The 23,439-nt window shown below is 46.1% G+C and overlaps 1 long non-coding RNA gene across 50 annotated transcripts in view; it reads right to left on the bottom strand.

The window, feature by feature from the left end:
• Positions 1–23,439, bottom strand: part of LOC107506203 — a 579,061-nt gene that overhangs the window by 261,959 nt on the left and 293,663 nt on the right. For all 50 annotated transcript variants that reach the window (XR_004954759.1, XR_004954761.1, XR_004954740.1 and 47 more), the window contains one exon: positions 10,018–10,163. This is a non-coding gene — a long non-coding RNA (uncharacterized LOC107506203). The remainder of the gene's footprint in view (positions 1–10,017; positions 10,164–23,439) is intronic.

Raw genomic sequence — 23,439 nt, 5'->3', positions numbered from 1 at the left:
GCTGGTCCAGGGACCACAACGGAGAACCACCGGCCTGGAGTTTCAGAGAAGGCATTCCCAAAAGAATGCTGTGTCAAGGGTTAACAGGAGTTAGCTGGAGAAAAAGGAAAAGAAAAAGTTTTGCAGGTAGTCTGTGCAAAAAGCAAGAAGGAAAGAGGCTTCGGCACATTCAGGGAAATGAAATCACGGAGCATGAGGTGGAAGGAAGTTCAGGAGGGAGACAGAGGTGGACAGGGCAGAGCCACAGCAGGTCTGTCCTCCACTTAGAGCAACGGGAAGGCAGTGAAGAGATTTTAGCGGGGGATTCTGGGAAACTGGGCCAGGCAGTTGGGGTGGAGGAGAATAGGGCATAACACCTACGGTTTAATGTAATAAAAGAACACAGCCTCAGGAGCCGGGCAGTCCTAGATTCGATCTTCACTAGGTCTCTTACTAGTTATAGGATCAGGGGCAAATAATTTGGCTTCCACAAGCCTCGGTTTTCTCATCTGTTAAGTGGGGCCATTTATACACACTTCACTGGACTGTTGTGAGAAGTGAAATCATGTTCAGAAAAGTGGCTGGCACACAGAAGGGCTCGAGGAATGTTAATTCTCTTCCATTAAACGTTGATGATGAAAGGACCAGGGGCTCCTCCACCACCTAATTTGCATCTCAAAGAAGACACGGCAAAGCATGACGTCAGCAACCCAGGTCTGTCCAAAGAGTGCTTGCATCACCTGTGGGCCAAACCCTTGCCGGGGCCTGCCACTGGCATGTTTAAGGGCAAATTAGGCAACCACCGGCCCACACAAAAATGCTGCAAAGCTTATGCTAGGTTTGCAGATACTATCACAGAGCTCAGGCCAAACTTACCTCATCTATTAATGGCTGGATACTTGAGAGGCTCTTTAACTCTGTCCCTTATTGTTTTGTAGCCTGACAATGGGGAGGAGAAACGGTGCTTGGAACCACAATAAATAATATTACTCAGCACTTAAAAAACCTCTGCCATCTTCAAAGTCATTTACAAACACTCGCAAATTAACACTTACGCAGCCCCAGCCTTGGGAAAGTGTCATTATCTTTGTTTCTTCAACACGGCAAGGAGGATGAGGTAATGAAGTTGCCCAAACCCTGGCCAGCTGGCGTCGGAGCGTGCGGCTTTAGTTCGAGCTGGGCAGGCCTAAGGTCCATTTCCGAAGGATCTGGGCTATGGCTAGCGAAGAGTGCTTGACTGGAGGCGTGAGGTCCACTTTTTAAGAATCCCTTAAAAAATAATAATAAAGAAAGAAGATAGAAGGAAATTTCTGGAGGGGATGGACATGTTTGCGGCACAGACTGCGGTGATGACTTCACGGGCACATACTCGTCGAGTCGCATCCGTTAAACGTGTACGGTTTTGAATACGTCAATCGCGCCTCAATAAAGAGCTTCGAAGAAGAATCCCCGGTGACCCCGACGTTGCACAGGTGTCCCCTGCGTTCGGCGTCGTCACGAGGGCTGCTTTTTGGCCAACAAAGTACGGTCTCTGGTTCCGCAGCTCGCTCACTCTGCCGTCTTCCAGAAAACCGAGTGAACGGCAGGATTTTTTTTTCCTTTGTGGCACGGTTTTGATAATCATGCAATTAACAATGATAATGTCTCCAAGTTTCTTCATCGCGAACTAGAGCGAGCGGCCCCAGGGCTGTCGCGGGGACGCTGCGCGGAGACGCTGGGATGGGGATCAGCACGAGGAGACCCCTCGTCGCTGCCGCGGCCGACGCCGTCGCCTTCGCATTCACGTCGCCATTTCCCACGCTGCACATGTGCCCTGTCTCATGGGGTCCGCAGCTCTTTTCTTAAAAAGATAAGCAGGTCCCATTATCCTCTGTGGAAATGCGGGCTCCGAGAGGAAAACTGGGCTCCCCCAGAGCCACGCGGTCAGGCGCTGGCCCGGCGGGGAGCCGTCCGCGGCCCCCATCACGTGCCCCTTCCTTTGCAACTCCCCCTCTCCTACTCGAAGGCCGACGTTTCTGTGTTCATGAAGTCCAGGATGTTTGCACTTTTCCCCTCTCCACATGCCAAGCAAATAATGGCAACTCTTACCTCCCCACCCATAACTCCACAGCAACTCAAGACGTTTATGTATCAGACACTATACCCTGTATCTATGGAGCATCTTCAAGGAGCTTGTCCTCAAGAAGCTTCATGTCAAGCGGAAAAGATGAGCAGTGGCTGGAACAACTGTTTCTTAGCACCAAGATTCAAAAAGGACCTTTAGAACAGCCACCACTAGAATTCTCGGAAATGCCAACCACCCGCAACCTGACTCCTGCATTTTAGCAGTCGGGCACGATGCTTTAGAAAGAGCATCAGAAAACTGCAACAGATGGTCCACATTTGTCTCATGACGTAAGGTTCTGCTGTCAAGGTGCCTGAAAGCCCTGCATGCCTATGTCGAAGCGGGCGATGTTTTTCTAATGCATCATGCTGATTAAGTGCCCCAGCTTTGGGGCCAGGGAGACCTGGACCCAAATCCTAAGGCCCATGCTGTACATTTTACTTACCTTCTCAGAAACTGACCTTTCCATAAAATACAGATGATATATTGTGTGAGGAGGATTTAGAGAAAATGCACTCAAATGTTTAGCACAAAACTGGCCACGAGGCAGCATTCCGTAAACTGCAACTATTATTACATTATTATTCCATTATCGTTATTGTTTCATCTCAATATTATTTACACAAAATTGTATTAAATCTGAATATAAAACCTAGCAATGATGCTGCTCATTTCTCTCTTATAGATAATCTTAGTACAAACTAACTGGTTATCTATGCTAACAAAAATGGCGTCCTTGAAAGGAATACACTAATCCATGACATGGCTGCATATCTTAATTACAATTTTTTAATTCTTTGTGCTTTTTGGCTGCGATTGCTTAGCTCAGTTTGCAAGCACTGATCGTGTCGCAGCTGTCAGAGCAAGGAGCCAGCTCAAAGGAACAGAGTTGCTGGAACCGGATGGAGTGTAGACCCATAAAACGGACACTACGGTCACCTCCCCGAGTTACCGGGGGTTAGTGACACACAGTGCTTTGCAAATGGCAGTGAAATACTGATGACGAGCATTTTACTGTTCTTAAAATACTGATAACTTTAGTTAATAAAACACTAGAAAAGAAATCAATAGCTATTTACATAGTTATTTGGTAGATAAATTCTTTGAAAATAGATAGTTCATGCTTGAAAAAACTAAAGGGATGCTTGGAGCAAAAAGGTGGAAAGTACGCACTAAAACGATTAAACACCTTCTGTGTGCCATACGAACAGCGTGATGTTAATTGGCGGTTCTGGTCCAGACAGACCCGGGTACTTTTCCCAGTTCTACAGCTTCTTTACTCTGAGCTTTTGAACAGCTACTTAAACTCGCTGGGCTTCAGCCTACTGATCTATAAATGGTGTGAAAAATACCGTCTACCTCATAGCATTTCGGTGAAAACTATGCGCATGAAAAGCACTGACCACAGTACCTGAGAAGCAGCGGGCGCTTAATACATGTTCCCCTTGCTAGACTTATTGGGGAGCTCACGTCGTAAGTTACAGGAATGTCTAGTCACGATGTTGTGCACCTGAAACTAATATAATATTGTATGTCAATTGTAATTAAAAAATAAAAAAGAAGTCAACGAAAAATAAATGTCCCCTTTATTTTAACTAAAAAGAGTAAAGACGGCTTCGTCAGAGTTCTCTATAGCAGTGCTTCAGGGAGTGGCAGAGCAGAGCTACAAGAATAGCATCTAAAGGTGCTATGCTAGGTGAGAGAGGTGAAGGTGTGGACTGAAATCCTCAGCGTCTTTAGGGCACGGAACCGCAGCAAAGAAGGGGGAATCGAAGCTGGGCGCAGTGTGAGGGTGGCAAGGTGCTCTACTGCCTGAGACGTCACCAGAACCAGAGTCATCGAATATCCCAGTCTGCCCAGGTATTACGGTTACCTTCCGATACATAACAAACCACCCCAAACGTAATGGCTTAAAACAGTATCGTTTTGTTTATGTGTCTACAATTTTGGTAGGGCTCTACAAAAAGAGAGAAAGAGAGAACTGAAGAGGAAGGGAAGGGAAGGGAAGGAAAGGGAAAGGAAAGAGGAAGGAAGGGAGAGGGAGGGGCTAGATGATGATTGACAGTCACATGAGGGTGGAGTTTGTGAGAACTTACAAAAGAGGCTGGAAGGAACACCCAGCCATCCCTGGTGGGCTCCACAAGAAACAGAATTCCTCTAGGAAATGGAGATCGCACCAGTGACCTCTGACATCCCTCCCAGCTCTCAGATTCCGTGACCCTCTCTGAGGAATAGACAAGGTAGTGATTAACATTCCCTTTTTCCCAAGATGGGTGGTGCATGCTTTCATCTTCCAATGTTTATAAATGCCTTTGAAAATGGAATGTGCCACGTACACACTGTGAGCTATTATTAATATGGTGTCCAAATACCTCTCTCCACATGATAGTTAAGGAACAAAGCATTAGCAGTGCGAGTGTCAGAGAACTTTCAGTGTGAGCATGTGTGCGTACACATAAGCCAATTAAGGAAAATTCTTCATTCCCACCCTGCCTTGGGAGAGGCAGATATTTCACAGTGGCCACAGGCAGAGCAGAATCAAGAACATGGAAGCCTGAATAAAGAATTAGGTGACCAGGCTGGAGGACAAAGAATCAACAGTTTTCATGGATCTCTTATTTGCAGCCAGACATGAGCTAAGCGTGATGGAAGATGTAAAGACGATGGGTCCAGCAAGGCCCTGTGCTACAGTTCAGATGACAGAGACATTGGCCAGGTTTTTAAGAAGTCTCCTCCCAGAAGATGGGCTTAGAGGCCAGTCCCCAAATGCAGATAGCTCACCAGGTCTGAGCAATGAGGGGAGAGCCACTTGCACATGGCCAGAGAGAGGTCATTCAAAATGTTTGCTGGGATTGCAGAATCCAAGATTCCGAAACATTTTTGATTATGAACGTTTTAAGATCCAGTGAACATTAAAACCCTCTTCCCAGAAAAATGCATATGAAAATAAAATCTTGCATTAAGCATCTCACGAAGTTCACAAATTTCCTAGAGCTTTGTCCTGGGCCCTGTGCCTAAAGCTCCCTGGGCCTTTTTCTGCAGCTCTTGTGCAGCTGTGAACTCCGAGTTGTGAAATTAGCATACTCTGAATAGATTCAAAGCAGACACCAGCTCTTCTCCAGCTCCGGATCCTGGGCATTTAGCCCAGTGCCCAGCGCATCACGCCCCTAAAATAAATGCTTGTTTAATAAATAAACATGGAATTAAAGTATTTAAAGAGTAACAGATTCTCTTTTAGCTGTATGTCTAAAGGTCTTTTTTATTTGCCTATTTTTTGGTTGTTGGTTAATACTTCTCAGGCGTTTGACCACTATTCACTAATGAGCCAAGAACAAATGAATGAGTCACTGAATCACCCCGAATCATTCCAAGAACAAGATAAGGTCAAAACATTTGCTCTCTTACCCCCAAAGCAGGATGAAGATTCTGTCTGGAAGAGCATTAAGGGACTGAGTGCAAATTGCAAAATCCACACCAAAAATGGCAAAATTGAAGAGGTCTCTCTTAAGAAATCCAAGAAGAATAGCAAAGCAACATATAACTCAGACCTTTGATCTGAGCAGAACCAGCCTTGGCACACTTCTTAAACTTCTGAGTGTCCCTCCATCATGAAAAAAAGAAATGGGGGTAGATCATGTTTAAACTCACCCCAGCTAGAAAGGCTGCTGGGATAAACCCCTCCACGAGATAAACACCCACTGGCAAATGTTTACTGGAAGAAGTGGATCCTATCACTCAAGCAAGGTCCTCACTTATAAAGACTGTAATAATAATTTAAGAAGCCTATGGGACACTATTAAATGTAAAAATATCTGTGTCATAGGGGTACTGGAAGGAAAACAAGATGTTGAACAGCTATTTGAAGAAATAATGATGGAAAACGTCCCTCACCTGGTGAAGGAAATAGATATACAACCCCAGGAAGCTCAGAGAGTCCCAAAAAAGAGGAGTCCAAAGAGGCCCACACCCAGACACAGCATAATTAAAATGCCAACGGTTAAAGACAAAGAAAAAATACTAAAAACAGCAAGAGAAAAGCACTTCGTTAACTAGAAGGGAGCTCTCATCAGACTGGCAGCTGACTTCTTGAAAGAAACCATGCAGGACAGAAGGGCTTGACACAAAATATTCGACGCGATGAAAACCCAGGATCTACAGCCAAGAATACTTTATCCATTAAAGCTATCATTTGGAGTCAAAGAACAGATAGAGAGCTTCCCAGACAAAAATAAGCTAAAGGAATTTATCAACACCAAGCCGATATTATAGGAAATATTGGAGGGACTTGTTTAAGAAGAAAAAACATGTATCAAAAACAGAATAAAGAATGGTAACAACTACATATCTATCAACAAGTACCTCAAATGGAAAAGAATTAAGTGTTCCAACCAACAGATAGAATGGCTGAATGGATAAGAAAACAAGACCTCTACATATACTGCCTACGAGAGACTCACTTCAGATTAAAAAAAACACACACACAGATTAAAAGGAAGGGGATGGGGAAAGATATTGCCTCGATGGACCCAAAGGGTATTATGCTGAATGAAATGGGTCAGATAAAGACAGATATCACATGATTTCACATGCATGTGGAATCTAAAGAACAAAATAAACAACACTAACAACAACAAAAGCAGAAATAAACTCATAGATACAGAGAATATTTCGAGGGCTACTAGATGGGAGGGGGGTTGGGGGAGCAAAGAAAGGCAAAGGAATTAAGAGGTACGAATGAATAGTTGAAGAACAGACATGGAGATGTAGAGTGTAGCTTGGGGAAGATGGTTAATAATGTGGAAATACATACGTAAGGAGCAGAGGGGTACTAGATTTAGTGGGGCGATCGCTTTACGAGTTACATGGATCTCTGATCACCACGTTCCACAACTGAGACTGGCATGTTATTGTATGCCAACTATAGTTGAAAAAAACCTTATTGAATTCTACAATGTAAATACAAGTAACTAATTGTCTATTATGTTTCAATAAAGCTGGGGGAAAAAAGTCAAGATCACAGGAGAAAGAGGCAAAGACTGGAGAGATCGACAGAGAGAGGGTGGGCGGGCACGAGGGACAGAAATAGGGTTTCAGAAATTCGAGACTTCTGGTTTCCTCTCTTTCTAGAGTAGTCACTCCCCCTTGAAGAGGTAAATAAAACAGCACCATATGGGTATGCAAATGAGGAGCCCGAGAGAAGAAACCTTGATGGCTAGTTCGAGCCAGAGACCCCGAGGGAAGCCATGTGGTGCCACCTCCTGGCGCCCACCCCGCCCAGCGCCTTTGCATGCTGCTCCAGGGCTTCGCCCCTTGAGGGTTTCCAACTTCCGGCCACCTTGAGGGGCTTTTAGGCAGGGTGCCACAAAAGGTAAAATTAGAAACCAGGCTTCCTTCTTCCCCTCTCGCTGTTAGTTACACATAATTTAGTATTAACTGAGAAACTCCCCCTTCCAACTTTCAGTGGCGACAGTCCACTGAGCTATGGCAGGTGCCTCCTCTCTGCCTCTAGCTCCTTCTCCCCCTGCCACCCCCAAACAAAGAACAGCGTGCCCCCCGCTCCGCGCTCTCGCCATTCTGTCTGTTCTCTCTTCTACCTAAATGTGTGGTCTTGGCAAGTGACTTAACTTCTTTGACCCACATCTGTGAAATGGGAATTTAAAATGTCTGTCCACTTGAAGGGTTATTTTAAGGCCCAAATGCAAGAACATGGGTGACACACAGCAGCAAGCTGAGCGTCCACCTCTCAGAGAAGATTCTGGTACGCACACTACTGTGAGTGTAGCCCTCAGGTTTACAGACCCAAGTTCAGGTTTATAACCCCAACTATGACCCCCAAGTGCCAGGACCTGCTGCACTTGTCACTATGGGGGTCTACACCCCTACAGGTGTCCAAAAAATGCTACAGATACCAGGGACAGAAATGAAAGATTCAGTGACTCTCCTTACGCCAAGGCCTCTCGTATGCCATTTACGTTTATCTAGAGGAGAAAATAAAGGCAGACATTTCAAGTTGTTTTTTCGTAAGGGTCAAGGCTTGGTTCATTTGAATATAATTTACATTTGCTTTACGGAGGCCGTAACTTTGGAAGGTACCCAGATGAAGCATCGTGAATGTAGGAACCTGTGACATCTACTCAAACCCGCCTCTGGCAACTGAGGCTGGCAGGAAGTCCTGGACAGCTTTCTCAAGGGCGAGCACACACGGGCACATGCTTCCAGGCGGGGCATGGATGCGCATCGTCTTTCTGCTGTGAAGACCCTCTCCTTTCCCCAAGATGAACGTTCCCTTTTTATTGCGCGGCGTGACTTTGAGAAAGCCACATGACCTCTCCAAGTCACAGTTCTGCCATCTACGCACTGAGGTTTTGAGGCCCCTGATTGCTAAGGCTCCTTTTAAGCCTCTTGCTCTGAGGCTTTTCCCAGGGCATGAAGCCACACGGTCTCTGTTACGACTGTGGCCCTGTTTCTGCGTTCTTTCGGCTGAGGCTCCAAGTTTTCTGAAGGAGACCCTTAAGAGTTAGGCTTCTCTCGCTTGCACCTGCTCAGTCGGAAGTTCCAGAATAGTTGCTTTGCTAATATATCTTTGGGACAGGGCCGGGGACACAGGGGAGTAGAAACGTGAATTCAAATGTTCATAAATAAATAAACCCAAAGCAACCTGCCATTTCCCCCACTCAAATGAAGATTCTATTGATACTAATCAATATCAAAGAAAGACAGGACTGGTACACTGGCTCCTTGAAGTAGACAACACAATTTTCTGGTTCAAAAATATACCCAATAGCTCATCACTATTTTCTTCAGGATCTCAGAGTCTAGAAAACTATCCAGCCCTATGAACCTGAGATCATGTACTATTTTCAAAATATATTAAGCAATCACTGGCAAAATCAATTCTATAAAAACCTGACTCGACTAATACAACCCATAATACAACTGGCTTTCCTTATGACTGCAGTTTGGTGGCCCTATTCATTAGGCAGCTTGGGGCTCTGACTGAGGACCTGCTAGCGAGGGAACGGAATAGGCGAGAACGGTCTGGAGCATAAATTTCACTGCTTTTTTTTTTTTAAGGCAACACAACTCTTGGTTGACCTCACAGTTTACAAGGACCTTGTCATTTTATGATCCCTTGTTTTTAGTATTTTTTATGCCTACAGCACCTGGTCTTCCTAGTCACTGCCTGGTTTTGATCCTGAACGTAACACTTCAAAGCTGCATGACCTTGGCAAGGTCATGTTTTTTCATCTGCAAAATGGGGGTAAAACAGGGCCTCCCTATAGCGCTGTTGTTAAGATTACATTAATCCCCGCGCGCGCTTAGAACTTGAGTGGTTCCCACGTGGTAAACACTCGGCGTGTGTCGCATTCCTTCACTTGTTGATGCCACTCAATTCCATTCCCTCTGCCGACCCCCGTTTCGGGAACAGGGCACACAGTCACAAGCAGAACGAAGCTGGGGGAGAGAGGGTGTGAGACGGGGACGATGCCGCGACATGGTGAGCGTGCAGGCGGGGCCACGGCGGCTGCCCGGGAGGCCCGGACGGAGGACGCGCCCCTTCCGCCCGCTCCCAGGACCTCCGGCTGCTGCCCGAGACGCAGCCAGACAGTTTGCCTCGCTCACCCTTTCTCAGGAGGCGGCCTTCGTCTGTGACGAGTCGGCACAGACGTACGAAAGCCCCGCCACCTGTCCTCGACTGCGACGACTCTGAAGGGCCATCCTCGCTCCAGGGGTGCCTGCGGGACTGCGGGAGGGCTCCCCAAAACCGCAGCACCCTCCACCTTCCCCCTCCGCCCGGTCCTGCTTCCTCCCACGTCGCAGGTGTTCTCCCTGGGCTCACCCCCTAATCAACCTCCTCTGCATGAACTTCAAAGTTTGAGACTCCTTCCCAAGAAATCTGACCTCTGACCCGGGCTGAGCGCCTTGTACAATACCTTGGAGCGGAAAGTGGAAGAGCGAGGGCTCGCTCCTGGGGCGCCCTGGCTTTGGGCCTCTTCTGTTATCGGCAACGGCACGTGTCCAGTCTGTCCCCGTCAGTGTGGCAGCAAGGAACTTCTTGGAATCGCTGACCGACCCAGAGCTGTGGACAAGAAAAAGAAAGGATGTGATCATTTCAAGACAGAAGGCACTGAATTGCCCAACGGAAAGCCAGTGATGATGAACGCACACCGATACATTTAGAAAAGAAACACAGTATTTTAGAACTTGACCTTTTGCTACAAGTTCTTAGTGCTTTGTCATCTACATGTCATATATATACATATATTTACATACACGCATATATATACATGCATATTTAAAAACACCTCTTTCCAAGTAAGTTCTAGCTTTAATTTGGTGCCATATGAAATTTGTTTTCTATATTTTAGGATGTCATAGGACATGCTATATATTTATATATTTAAGTGACTTTTTGGGAGCTCAAAAATGCATTCTCCTCCTAATCTCAACGATGCACTTATTTTTATATCTGGATGCTGGAAAGAATACCAGCCTTTGGCTTAAGCCTGGATCCCAGACAAAGCAGTCCCAGAAGCTGTCGCCACGGCGAGCAGGCACTGCGGACCCGCAGACTCGGAGACGGAACACCGGTGCACCTGACCTGAGCAGCATCGCGAACAGCTGGGGCAGAATCCAGGAGATAACAAGAGAAAACTAGAGCTGCTGCTATAGCAGAATCTTACGGAGAACAAAAATCAAACAAACGCCAGTACTCAAAGAATAGAACTAATTCCAGATTTAGGTAATTTTTATGAGTATTTGCTATGTATATCAGGACCCACTCCAGATATGTGTTTGCAAATTACATTCTCACAACACCTCTCTGCAAGGGGGTATTAGGTTCACCTTAAAGGTGTGAAAACTGAGATTCAGGTCAGGTAAGTAACTTCCCAGAGATCACACTCGGGAGTTGCAGAGTGAGTACTTCACCTTGACCTGGCCAACCCACAGTGCTATGCTCCAAAGCAATCATTTATTTTTATAATCACTAGAAATATAACTCAGGAAGTAAGTATCCAATTCTTTAACAGTCTGACTCTTTCTAGCCCTGAGATGCAATACCGTAATCCTTGCTAAACTTGAGCCAGGCAAGTAGATTCTTTGGGTTTATTTGCAAATCTATGCAAAAGTATCAACCCCCTCTGGAAGTATTTGTAAAGACTAAAATTTCTTCGCTCTCCCGGAATCACTTAGACCTTCACTGTGGCTTAACACCAGTGGCTGAATTCTATATTATCAGATCTGATATAGAAAATTGTATAAAATTTCTAGTTGCATAGAATCCTTCAGACAAGTTTCTGCCTCCCCTAGAGCCAATGAAAATGATATATTGGTTCTTAGTAAGAAATGATTAGAAGACAGGCCAAATGATATCTCTGCTAAGTATTAATGGCTGAATTTTACTGATGTAGTGTTGGTCTCTTTCCATTTCAGAATCTTGGATGAACGTCTAAATCCTTGTAATGCATCAGAGCAAACATTACCTAAACCCTAACTGAAGTCTAGAAGAATCCAATAGCATCCTATCAGGAAGAAATGTGAGACGTGATACTGAAACACTATTTTCAACTCTGAATTCCTTGAGTGGTATGTTCCTGAGCATTTAACTTCTCCAACCTTCCACTTCTCCATCTGCTAAACGAGGATGTATACATGGTAGTTCACTTTTCATGCAGCGTGAATACGGGCAATAAATGGTCCCTTTGGCTTGCTGGTCAGGTATCTGGTGAGCTACATTTAAAATTGTATAGTGAGTATTGGCTGCTTAATATTTAAAATTGTAATAATGCTTCCTCCTCATTACCCATGCTCAACCACCTTCACAGTTGCCCAGTGCCCAGTGCAAACACCTGAGCTTGGTCCTCAAGGCCTTTTGTGACCTGGCCTCAAGCTCCTACCTCTCCAGGCTCTACCAGCACAGCTGCCCTTCTCACTCTAGTCAAAAGGCACCATTCCTGAGACCCACTGTGGGCTTTAACTTTGCACTTCTCTGTTTAGTTTCCCCTATGAAGAATATCTCTTGCCTTTGCTTCTGTCTGCCTGATAAAATCAAGTTCATAATTTAAAGCTTAACTCACAAATGTGCCCCTAGAGAAAACTTCTCTGCCTCTCTCTTGCCAACCCCTGGCCTCTATGGAACTCTTTCTATATTACTAACCAGGACCAAAAGGTTTCTGGTCATACTCTAGGTTACCCCTGGGATTAGCAGAACCATGATCCAGCAACTCAGGTCTCCTGGCTCTCTTTCCACAGATGCTTCTACACACACACACACACACACACACATGCACTCACACACATGCATATTTAGGAACTGTGGGAGATTCTGATGAGCACCCAAGACAGTTACCCCATGTTTAACAAAGCTAATCTACCCAGCCATTCTAATAAAATTGTGGAAATGTAATGGAGTGGACCCTGGGACTCACTCACAGCTGGCTCTGGTTCCTCAGATAAGGCAAAGAGACCTGGGTACAGAGCTTATTCAGATAATAAAGAACAAAAATGCAGTAAGGAACTCTAATTCCATCAAGGGTCGCTGACAAGGACAGATATCCGCAAAGCAGGCTTCTGTGGTCACAGAAACAGTGACACTATTAGTCTCTGCAATATTTGGCTTTGATTCTGACAGTGACAAGACTCGCCAGATAAGGCCACTGGCTGCAGTAACAGATTGGGTTTGGGCGGCAAAGCTGTCCACAAATGAAGAATTCGATTTATGTCAATGAAAGCAAATGAATTTCAATTTAGTGGCGCCTTGATTCCACAACCTCAAAACAGAATTGTATCCCCTTCAATTAGAAAACATCCCTGTATGCAAAAATGGAAACACTTCGGGATGCATATCTGTCATGAGAAGAGAGATTTTGCTATTATGCCCAACTAACCACAAATTCTCATCAGGTATGAGATGCCAAGGGGCTCTGTAGCCATCGAGAAAGTAGGAACAAAGAAGATTCTGCCTTAGTACAATAACATGGAGTCTTTTGCATAATATTGCACAGTTATCTTGATAAATCCTCACAGAATCCATAAATGTTGCAAATAAGCCGCATAATTATCCCCATTTCACACATAAGAAAAATGAGGCTCAGAGATCTTGACTGAATTCCCCAAAGGAGACCCTGGGGACCGGAAACAGTCCCCCGTCCAGTGCTTTTTCCACCCTGCTAAACAGCCTCCCTACCCCGGGGCTTTCAAGCCCCATCAAATAGAGAAAGAGAAAATCAGAGTGAGCGAGTGTCTATAAAAGGAAATGGAAAGTTCTGCATTCCAAAGTAAACTGGTTGTTTCAGAAGTTATCAGGAAATAATAAATATCCATGGTTATTATTATTACTAATAAAACTGGAAGTTTTCCTATCTCGGCTTTTGGTCTTCACTCTCCACGGAATGTGTTTTCTACCAGGGAGAAAATGCAGTGTGCGTAGAAGGGCAAGGAGGTTTGGCTTCAGACAGACTTGGGGTCAAATACCAGCTCTCTCTGCTATTTACTAGTTACCTAACTCCTTTGAATCTGAATATCTTTATCATGAAAACAAGGGCAATAATTCACACAGGGAAAGGAGTAAACAAAACAGCATGTGAAAAGTGTTTAACACGGCGTACCTGGTGTAGAAGGTGCTCAAAAATGTCTGGATCTACAGAAACAAATTCCTTAATAGCGTGTCATCTGCTAATAATGAACAAATCTTTCGAAGAATGGCCTCATTCAATGTGACCTCCCTGGGCGCTCATAATCTCACCCTCTGTGAAGCAGGTACATGTTCACGATTAGGGAATTAAATCACTGTCTTCAGATCTCTGCCACTGGGCCAGGAACTAAATCTGCCATTTTATCTAAGAGCAATAAAGTACTCTTTTTCTTTATTAATAGAGTTGCTGACTTATTAGTTCAAGTGAAACAAGTCCTCAGCATCTGAAATAAACCCTGACACTGGGAAAGCAGTGGATGTCCGTTAAAAATTTTTGAGCTAAGTGCCAGTCTCTCTGAAAAGCACTTCCACCCGCATTCGAGCCTTCAAACAGCTCTACAAGGAGACTCTGGAAAGAGAATATTCTCTCCATGTTACAGGTTAGGGGGGGAGCCTCCGAGTCGCCCGAGCTCACAGAGCTCCTGCAATGGCTGAGCCAGAGTTTCCGCTCTAATGTTCTCCCCCTTTTCTTTAAGACTAGGCCCCCCTAAGTCACCATCATGCCAACATGCAACAGAAAGTACCCAGGCGTGAGCAGGGACAGCCCAGAGTTGCAGACACCCTTACCACTGACTCATGACCAGGGGGATTCTGCAGCAGGCCTTTGCCTTACTCTGACTCTTTACTTGTGAAATGGGACAGCTCCCTACTTGGTTTGGATTTAAGTCAGTATCGAATTACCAAGTAGCCTGATTCATTTCAGAATTTCACATGTGTACCATGTTTCTCAGAAAGCCATTTGAAAGAGCAGCCTTTCTTTAAGTTTGCTTCTTCTTATTTTACTAAGAGAAAATCTTTTCACGTTCACCTGTTATTTATGGAGTGAACACTATGTACCAGGCTGTCTGCCAGGTTCTGGGGATAGAGAATCCTACAAGACAGACCCCATCCCTGCCCTCTGGTTTACTGGGAAAGAGTGGATGCAAGCACTAGACCGTGAGTTATTATGGAATCAAAATCCCGATGACTGCCACAGGGGGAGGGTTCTCGGGGACATCCTCTAGCCTCAGGATCGAGGAGGGCTTCCCTGAGGATGTGATGTCTAAGGAGAAAGCAGAAGGATGAGTACATGCTGCCTGTGTACTCAAGGGGGAGTAATGATACTCTAGGTGATACTCCAGCACTTGTAAATTCATGGGAGCATGACTTGTTTGAGGAACCGAAGGAAGATGAGGGCGGGTGACGCAGAGACCCGAATGGAAGGGAAGAACATGAGACCGAGCCAACAGGAGGGCAGCGTTGCTTTCGAAACCGCTAATTGGTAATGACTTCGGTCACTGGGAATATGTGGGTTTAGCACAATGCTCATGCCAGGTAATGAATCTGATATCTACGGAAGTCAGACCTAAACGAATGAAGAGTTCGATTGATTAACTTCTCTTTCTCCTTCTCTTTTTCTTCCACCTTCATTTTCTTCTCGATCATCATCTCACTTTCTAAGTATGGTAGCAGAGACAAAGAATTTCCTAAGAAATTGTACATGAAGGTACACACACTCCCCAGTTATAAGAAAAATACATTCTGGGGATCTAATGCACAGAGTGGCAGCTACAGTCTACAAGGCCCTGTTGATGGTTACTAAAAGAGTAGATCTTAAAAGTTTTCAGCCCAGCCCCCCAGCCCCAAAATGGTAACTGTGTGAGATGATGCAATTGTTTACTAACCTTAAAGTAAGTGGTGATCATTTTAGATAAAGTATATATGTATGTATATTAAATGATCACTCTGTTCACCTGAAACTTACACAATGTTATATGTCAATTAGAGCTCAATAATGTTGGAGGGGACCTCAAAAAACAGTTTTTAAAAATAAGAAAGAGAAAGGGGGAGAGGGAGGGAGGGCGAGAAAAAGGAAGGGAGGGAAGAAGGAAGAAGGGAGAAGCCAGTCCAGGGGAGTACCCAGGAAGGAGAGGAACCGGTGTAAGTGACTAGCCAGCAGTCTCGGCCATGACGCCAAGGTGAGAAGGGGCTCTGCTATGCAGTCAGCCACAGTAAACCAGTGCACCTGCTATAGGTCGCCACATACCTCCTTACCGCCACGCCTCCTTGCGGTCTAGGTATAGGTGTGAAACGATGGTAAGGCGATCCACTTCCTCGCAGGCTGGGAGTTCCTAGGGACGTATCGGCAGCCTCACTGCTCCTCCTTTATCTCCACAACCACCCCCAGCAGCTTTCCAGCTGTCTCCCCTAAAATATTTGAAAATCTTTCCTCTTCCTATGATGACTGCCACTTCCTTTTATCCTCTCTCCCCTGGATCATGGCAAAAGTTTCCTCACCTCGCCTTTAGCCAGACTGGTTCCCACCCCACCCACCCCCAACACTGACTTCAGCCTACCCTCCGCCCCAGGACCACCGAAAGGCTGGCCCTCCAATGCAAATCCCAGATGCAGTTGCCACTGCCCGGCTTCAAATCCTATTGGGTGCATCCCAGTCTGCAAGTCCAAGCCTCTTAATGTGACAGCCTAAGAGACCTGGCCCTGCCTCCCAGGGAGCCCCGTCCCTCTCCGAGCCTTGCATTGCGCCTAGCTGTCCAGCAACACCAAATTACTATGGTTTCCTGCACCCAGAGCCACCACGCTGTGCCTCTCCTCCAGGTCCTCTCGAATCCTGCTGATCTACCGGCAAACACGTCTTTAGATTCCACCTCAGGCACCGCCGACTCCCGGAAGCCTCCTCTGACCCTCGCCGTGCCCCCCTGTTCTCAGAATGCCCTGTGCAGAGACTTCTCCCTGAACTATCGCTGTGACGTGCCCATCTGTGTCTCATCCCTCCACACCGGCATCTCTGAAACTCCCGACAGGGAGACGACTTTGAGGGCGCTGACCGTTCTCGGAGCTCAGAGGTGCGTCCTGTGACGTGAGAGGAGTCGCCGGGGACTTCTGCTGAAGGCGGTGATACAACGTAGTCAGCATTTTAAGATGAATCTCAGGGGAGGCCGGGAAGTACATTATGGGAAGGACAGGCTGGCGGAGGACAGCGAGCTGGGAAGGGGCAGGACACCAGGTGGAATTCGCTCCGCATCGGGGAGTCGGGGTTTGGGCCCCAGCTCTACCACGTGGCATGTGCGACCCTGAGCGCACCACCTCTAGGAGTCTTGTTTCATTTATGAACAAGATAAATACGGTAATTCATTCTGGACCGTCTTACCAGATAGATCTATGTGAGGACATTGCGAAATACAAATTCTAGTGAAGTCAATAAGGCTGGTAATTAAAATCCAAACAAGTCCAAAATGAGCCAGTCTCCCCATGCTCTCAGTGTCAAATGGGGTCCCTTCGTGAAGTCGAAGGGGTCCCCAATGTTCTATGGTGCAACGTGGGCCGAGATCCCCCTGCGTGCCTGCCCGCCGAGAGCCGGCTCCCTGCATCTGAAGGGCTGTCACACAGGAGGGGGAGGACATTAGGTCCATGGGGCTGAGCGGCAGTTACCAGGAGACAGATACTGGCTCAGCATAAAGAGAGGCTCTCAGACCCTCGGAGCTGCCCACGGCTGCCTGGGGCGGGGAGAGCCGGCAGCCCAGGAACCAACGCCCCGAGACGCGATGCGGAGGCCAAAGCTGGAGGCCGCGGCTGCATACCCCACGCATCAGACCACGCATCAGAACGGCTTGGACGGGCCGGCCATACGTTGCCTTCCAGCTTCGAAATGCCATGGTCCGCTGCCCCTGTGGGCACTTCCATCACTGTGTGTGTTGCTCAGAGTCTAATTTTTAGTTTACAACACGAAATGGCCCATTTAGAGGTCTTTCTCCTCTATCAGAATCACCCACAAGGCAGGGACCGGGTCTCCTTCGATGGGGGGCTTCAGTGCCTGCCACGGCTCCCGGAACACAGTCAACCCTCAGGAATTGTTGGTGGGATGAATGGGTGGATGAGTGAAGTATTCGGAGTTTACTGAGGTGCCACTGAAACCCCGCAGGGGAGGTATGATGATGTCTTTAGATTTGTTCTAGAATGATTAGCTGGGAATCTATTACCTTGCTGTGGTCACTCTTGATCTCATGTAACAAACCATCACTCTGAAACCTGACACATCTTGTCACATTTAATCTTTACATGGAACCTTTCTATCGGGTCATGCTGTCTCCAGCTTACGGACAAGAAGACTGGGACGCACAGAGGGTTTATGATCTGCTCAGTGATGAAAGTCGACAGTGGCAGAGGCGCGATTTCGATCCCGGCCTGCCTCGCCTCTTAGCCCGTGCTCTCAGCAGGACTCGTCTTCGTTTTAGAGAAAGGGGCTCCTCTGATGTGTGAGGGGGCCACCCCAGCCATTAGCAGCACCCTTCCCTCAGTGAGAACAATGCACGGAGGGTCTGTCTCCTGACCACGCAAAAAGCCCTGGGTTTATGAGAAGGCAGATGCGCGGCCCACCAGAGTGTACTTGACCTCAGGGGCTTCCCGGCCTCAGAAAGCCCCCAGGGCTCCTCTTCCAGCATCATCTCCTTCTTGTCCTCGGATGATACTGCATAGAAGAACACTGGGAAGTCTCCCAGGCATTCTATTCTGGACTTTCTATTTTTCTAGTGTTGACAACTTAATACATGTCCACACGTCTTTTTATGGGGAAAGATAAGACTCTGATGGTAATCTGGTCACCAGGGAAGGAAATGCCACATTCCTCCATGTAAATATTTGACTAAACTTTCTCCAGGCCACGCATCATTGAGCCGCCTGCACCCCCCACCCCATCCCATCAAACCCTTCAGGTCCACAGATCTGCAGGCGAGATACCCCGGGGATGAATTATGAAAGGACTTGTTTGAAAGCCAAAGCCAGAACAGCGTATTCCGTGGGTGGGTGGGAGGGAGACAGCTGTAGGTGACCAAAGGCCGTTCTGAGGAAGTCAGGAGCAGAATCTGGTCTTGGCTGGGCTGGAGTTCTTTCCCTGGTCAACTAATCCCTGATAAAGGGGACCTGTTGGTGGCTTTAAAACAAGAAATGACTCAGAGGGAAGGGGGTACAGGGGAGGTAGATAGGACAAAGAGGGTCAAATATTTGGAAATTTAACTGGGCAGACAATGCACAATGCAGTATACATATGATGCGTTATTGGATTGTACATTTGAAACCTATTTGATTTTATTAACCAATGTCACCCAATAATTTTAATTAAAAAAAAAAGAAATGATTACAACTATGTAGCTAAAGGAATAACATGAGGAATTATTAGATCAGTAAAGTCAGTAAGAAATTATTAGATAAATCCATCAATGCAGTGGGCAAACAATCATAAAAGTATTGATGATAATAGCTAGCATTTATTGATTGCTAACAATGTGCCAGTAACTATTACAGATTCTTTTCAAGTAATCACTTAATTTAATCCTCACAGCATTCTCTTAAGGTCTCCTAAATATTTATTACCCTATTTTACCACTGCAGAAACTGAGGTAGGGAGAGACTGAGCAAATTGGTCAGGGTTCTACAGTAAGCAAATGATGGAGCTGCAAACTCCACAGCCACTGGGAATGATATTATAAATGAATATTTGTTGACTTAAAAATATGTTCATGATATTGAAGGGAAAAATGCAGGCTCCCAATTTGTGTGATTCCATCTTTTTTTTTTTTTTTAATCAGAAGAAATGAAGAACTACCTCACACTCATTAGGATGGCTTCTATTTTAAAAAGGTCACACACACGAATTGAAAATAAAAAGTGTTGGTGACGATGTGGAGAAATTGGAGCTGCTGGTAGTAACATAAAATGGTGCAGCCGCTGAGGAAAACAGTAGAGGGGCTTCCTTAAAAATAGAAAAACAGACCCACCATGTGATCTAAAATTCCACTTCTCAGTATATACCAAAAAGAATTGAAACTAGGATCCTAAAGAGATATTTGTATGTCCATGGTCCTAACAGCATTTTTCACAACAGCTAAAAAGTCAAAGTAACCCAAGTGCCCGTCAACGGCTAAAAGTGGTCCACACATGCGACGGAATATTATTCAGCCCCGAAAAGAAAGGAAAGCCTGACCCATGCTATAGCATGATGAATCCAAGGACATGCTAAATGAATAAATCAGTCACAAAAAGACAAATGCTGTGTGCTTCCACGTACAGGAAGTACCTAGAGTAGTCAAATTCAGAGACAGAAAGTAGAATGACAGTCACCAGGGCCTGAGCCAAGGGGAAATAGGAAAAGACTGTATACTGAGTACAGAGCTTCAGTTTTGCAAGACGAAAAGAATTCTACAGAATGGTTGCACAACACCGTGAACATGACACTACTGGGCTGTACGATTAAAAATGGTTAAGATGGGAGAAAAGAAGATCGAAATCTCCTATGTGAGCCTGTCTCTCGAGTAGGTTGTTATATTCGAGGATGTATGGTGTTTGTGTTGCTCAAGCTCTAGTTTTCTTTTTGACAAGCTCTACTTTTTGAGTCATCATGCAGGGGGCATGGGCGCAGTCTGGCTGCCTGAAGCTAGCCATTCCAAGATCTGTTAGAAGTAGCCAGACAGAGCCCTGTTTGAATTCTGCGTCCACCACTCGGCCATGTGACTTTCAGCAATTATTTAACTTCTCTGTGCCTCAGTTTGTCTTCTATGAGGATCATAGCACCTGCTTTATATGTGTATCAATGCATGGATAGTTCTCGGTAGTACAGGTTGGATAAATGTTCGTTTTCTCCACCATCTGTACACAGTTTGTCCAAGAATTTTTAAATGTACACACCAGCTGTGCCTTTTTTCAAGGCCAACTCCTGAAGTCAAGCAACAAAGATAAATGAGGAAAGGAAGAGTACTGTTCAGATGAAGAAAATGAAGTAATCAACCACACTGAGCTATTTTAGAACAGAGGTTGACAATCCGTAGCCCCCCGGCCAAGTCTAGCTTGCCCTCTGATTTTGTAAATAAAGTTTGATTGGAACACAGCCTTATTCCTTTACATATTGTCCGCGGCTGGTTCCTCTATAATGGCAAAGCAGAGTAGTCAGGACAGAGGTTGTACGCCCCACAAAGCCAAAGATATCTACTTCTTTATGAAAAAGTTTGCCTAAGTTAGGGTATATATGGTATTTTAGCAGATGATTGACATGTGCCTTTTTCTTCTTAAGCTCTCCACAATGAAGTGGTGTCTAATGGCAAGGGCAGCTGAGAGAAGAAGGGCCTTCTGTTCCAAAGCAGGCTGCGGGCTGCCTTTCCCCAAATTCCTTCCACTTTTGTAGACTGGTGTCAAGGTCTACAAAACCAGAGAGTGGCTGTCAAGTGGCAGGCCGTGGGGAAACTTCATTGGTTTTCCACTGATATATCAATTGGTTAGATCTTAAATAAGAAAAAAGGTCAATGATTCTACGAGGCCAATAAAAAAAGTCATAGCGTATCTGAGCGGTTAACCCTATGGTACTGAAATGACTCATCAGAGTCTGATTTTACTCTAATTGATTTCTTTGGTTTCAGTCCCCATAATGTTCACTGTATTCATTCTACATATACTGCTGAGAACTTCCTGACACATGTCACGGTGAGCAGAGGCTCGAGATTTGCCCACAGGTTCCCCGCCCCCACCCCGCCACCCCTTTTAATGAAAAGAGCCTTTGCTTTCTCTCGGCAGCTGAAAAAACTGTCAAGGCTTCTGCTTTGTCCAGTCTGTGGACTCGATGGCTGGGTTACTGACTTGGGCAATAACGAAAAGAGGTCCTCAAAGACTGTCGGAACCGAGCACTTCACTCCGTCTGGGTGTCTCCAAGTTTGGGAAGGAAGACAGGAAGCTCTCTGGGTATTTCAAAAAGTAGTGCTTAAGCGGATGATTCTCAGGAGGACAACTGGAAGGGAGCCAGTGGCAACATCCTGCATCTGGCTGACGCCCACTCCCCGGCAGCCGCTGCTGAGAGCGAGGGCTGCTGCTTCTCCTCAGCCTTCGACGCAGCAGACCGGCATCTCTCCTCGGCAGCAGTAACCCTCAACCCCGCTGCCACAAGTCCAGGGGATGGGGTTCCAGACTAGCTTTTCCCATGTAGGGGAGCATGCAGAAGGAAGGAGGGGACCGTGTTAAGAGGATATTAAATGACCCAGTTTGGAGGGAGATTTGGGAAGACTTCCTAGAGAAAGTGATGGCCAGACACTGGGTTTTGAAAGATCATGGCTGGCCAAACCCTGGCCTTAGTCAATGATTCATCAAAAAAGAATTTCCCTTTCTAGAATGCAAGAGCCTGAGTTAGGGAAGTACCACCATCCCAAGAAGCGCTTATCTTACACAACCACACGAGGAGGGAGTTATAAATAGGCTGATTCTCCCACCATTCTGTGTTCAAAATGGACAACTGCAAGCAACTTTTTCTTCCTGGACAAAGTTCTGAGTTATAGTTGCTAAAATCAAAGAGCAATAGCTTTCCTATTGGAAATGTGAGTGGCAAAGTGTTTCTCTCTGAATACGTTTTGTAGGCGGTTTGGGCTTGTTGTGCCACGGGAAAGGGCATCTGCCAACTACAGTGGCTGTAAGGGCAATGCCCAGAGTGAGACAAGGCATCCCCTCCCTGAGATGATCCCCCCCTCCTCCTTTGCAGGGACATACTGGGAACTCTCCATGACACCAGCTAACTGGCAGCACCTCTTCCTTCTAAGTTTAGATTGACGGAACTCTCACAGTGCTGGAAAGGAAAGGTGCAGCATCAATTAAGCACCTACTTTTTCTCTTGCTTTGTGCACCTAATGGATTGAAGACTCAAAGGGACCTCTGAGGTGAGCCTGTTACCCTCACTTCCCAGATAAGGAAGCAGAGACTAAGAAAGGTAAAGTAGTATTTCTGAGGTCACACACCTACTGCTCTCCCCCAGGGAAAACATGAGACCCCCCTCACCCCCACCCCGACTCCCCTACTACAAGGGAATCTTGAATCCTGAGGTGGTCCTGGGTCATGTGGAGGTCACAACAGCCTCACGGCTTTGCAAAACTATGAAGAAGCTTGACTCCAGCCCTTGTGACTTCTCTTCCTTCCTTCTTTATCCCAGGAAAATGTGAGCCAGCCAAATCTTACCATTGCCAGTGACAAAGGTCAAAAATACATACATATATCCCAAAATTAAAACCCATGGTGATATGTCCCTTTCTCTTCCACATAGTCTGATTGAAAACTTGCTTGCAGAGCAAGAAAAAAAAAGATGACAACTTCTATTTTATTTTATTTATTTTTAATAATTCCTCTTCACAGAGTCTTTCAAACTGAAAGTCTGGTTTTCACTCAACATCTCAGCCTCTGCAGGCCGCCTCAGCGGCGGGCTCTCTGCTGAGCTGCTCGGTGCCCCAGGCCAGCTCTGTGAAGTCCCATTTCTCACAGTCAGTCACATAGTCTGCAGAACACGGGCTCGGTCTTTCTCACTCGGAGGCCCAGCTGACTCGTCCTGCTCAGAGTAGCTGAGCTGGAGCTCCACAGTCAGGGCCCAGGGGAGCTGGCATGGGGGCAGGCTACCGCACACAGCCTCTGACCCTCGACTGCAAATCCGACGCCCGGCTACCTTCGATCCCTTCCAGACTTCACCGCCTTTCTGACTCCGAGCTCTCCTTCAGTTTAGAGATTGACTCCCATGCTCAAGAAAATATAAAATGCATACCAAGAGAAGAATTTAAAAAGAAACTAACACGTTCAGGGTATGTTCATTTTAAGAACAGCAAAACGGTTACATGTGAAGGCTCTGGGCTGCCCAGGTTCGAATCCCAGC

Source organism: Rousettus aegyptiacus, unplaced genomic scaffold (genome assembly GCF_014176215.1).
Source record: "Rousettus aegyptiacus isolate mRouAeg1 unplaced genomic scaffold, mRouAeg1.p scaffold_m13_p_15, whole genome shotgun sequence".
Taxonomy (NCBI): Eukaryota; Metazoa; Chordata; class Mammalia; order Chiroptera; family Pteropodidae; genus Rousettus; species Rousettus aegyptiacus.
This window is presented reverse-complemented; position numbering and strand designations above follow the sequence as displayed.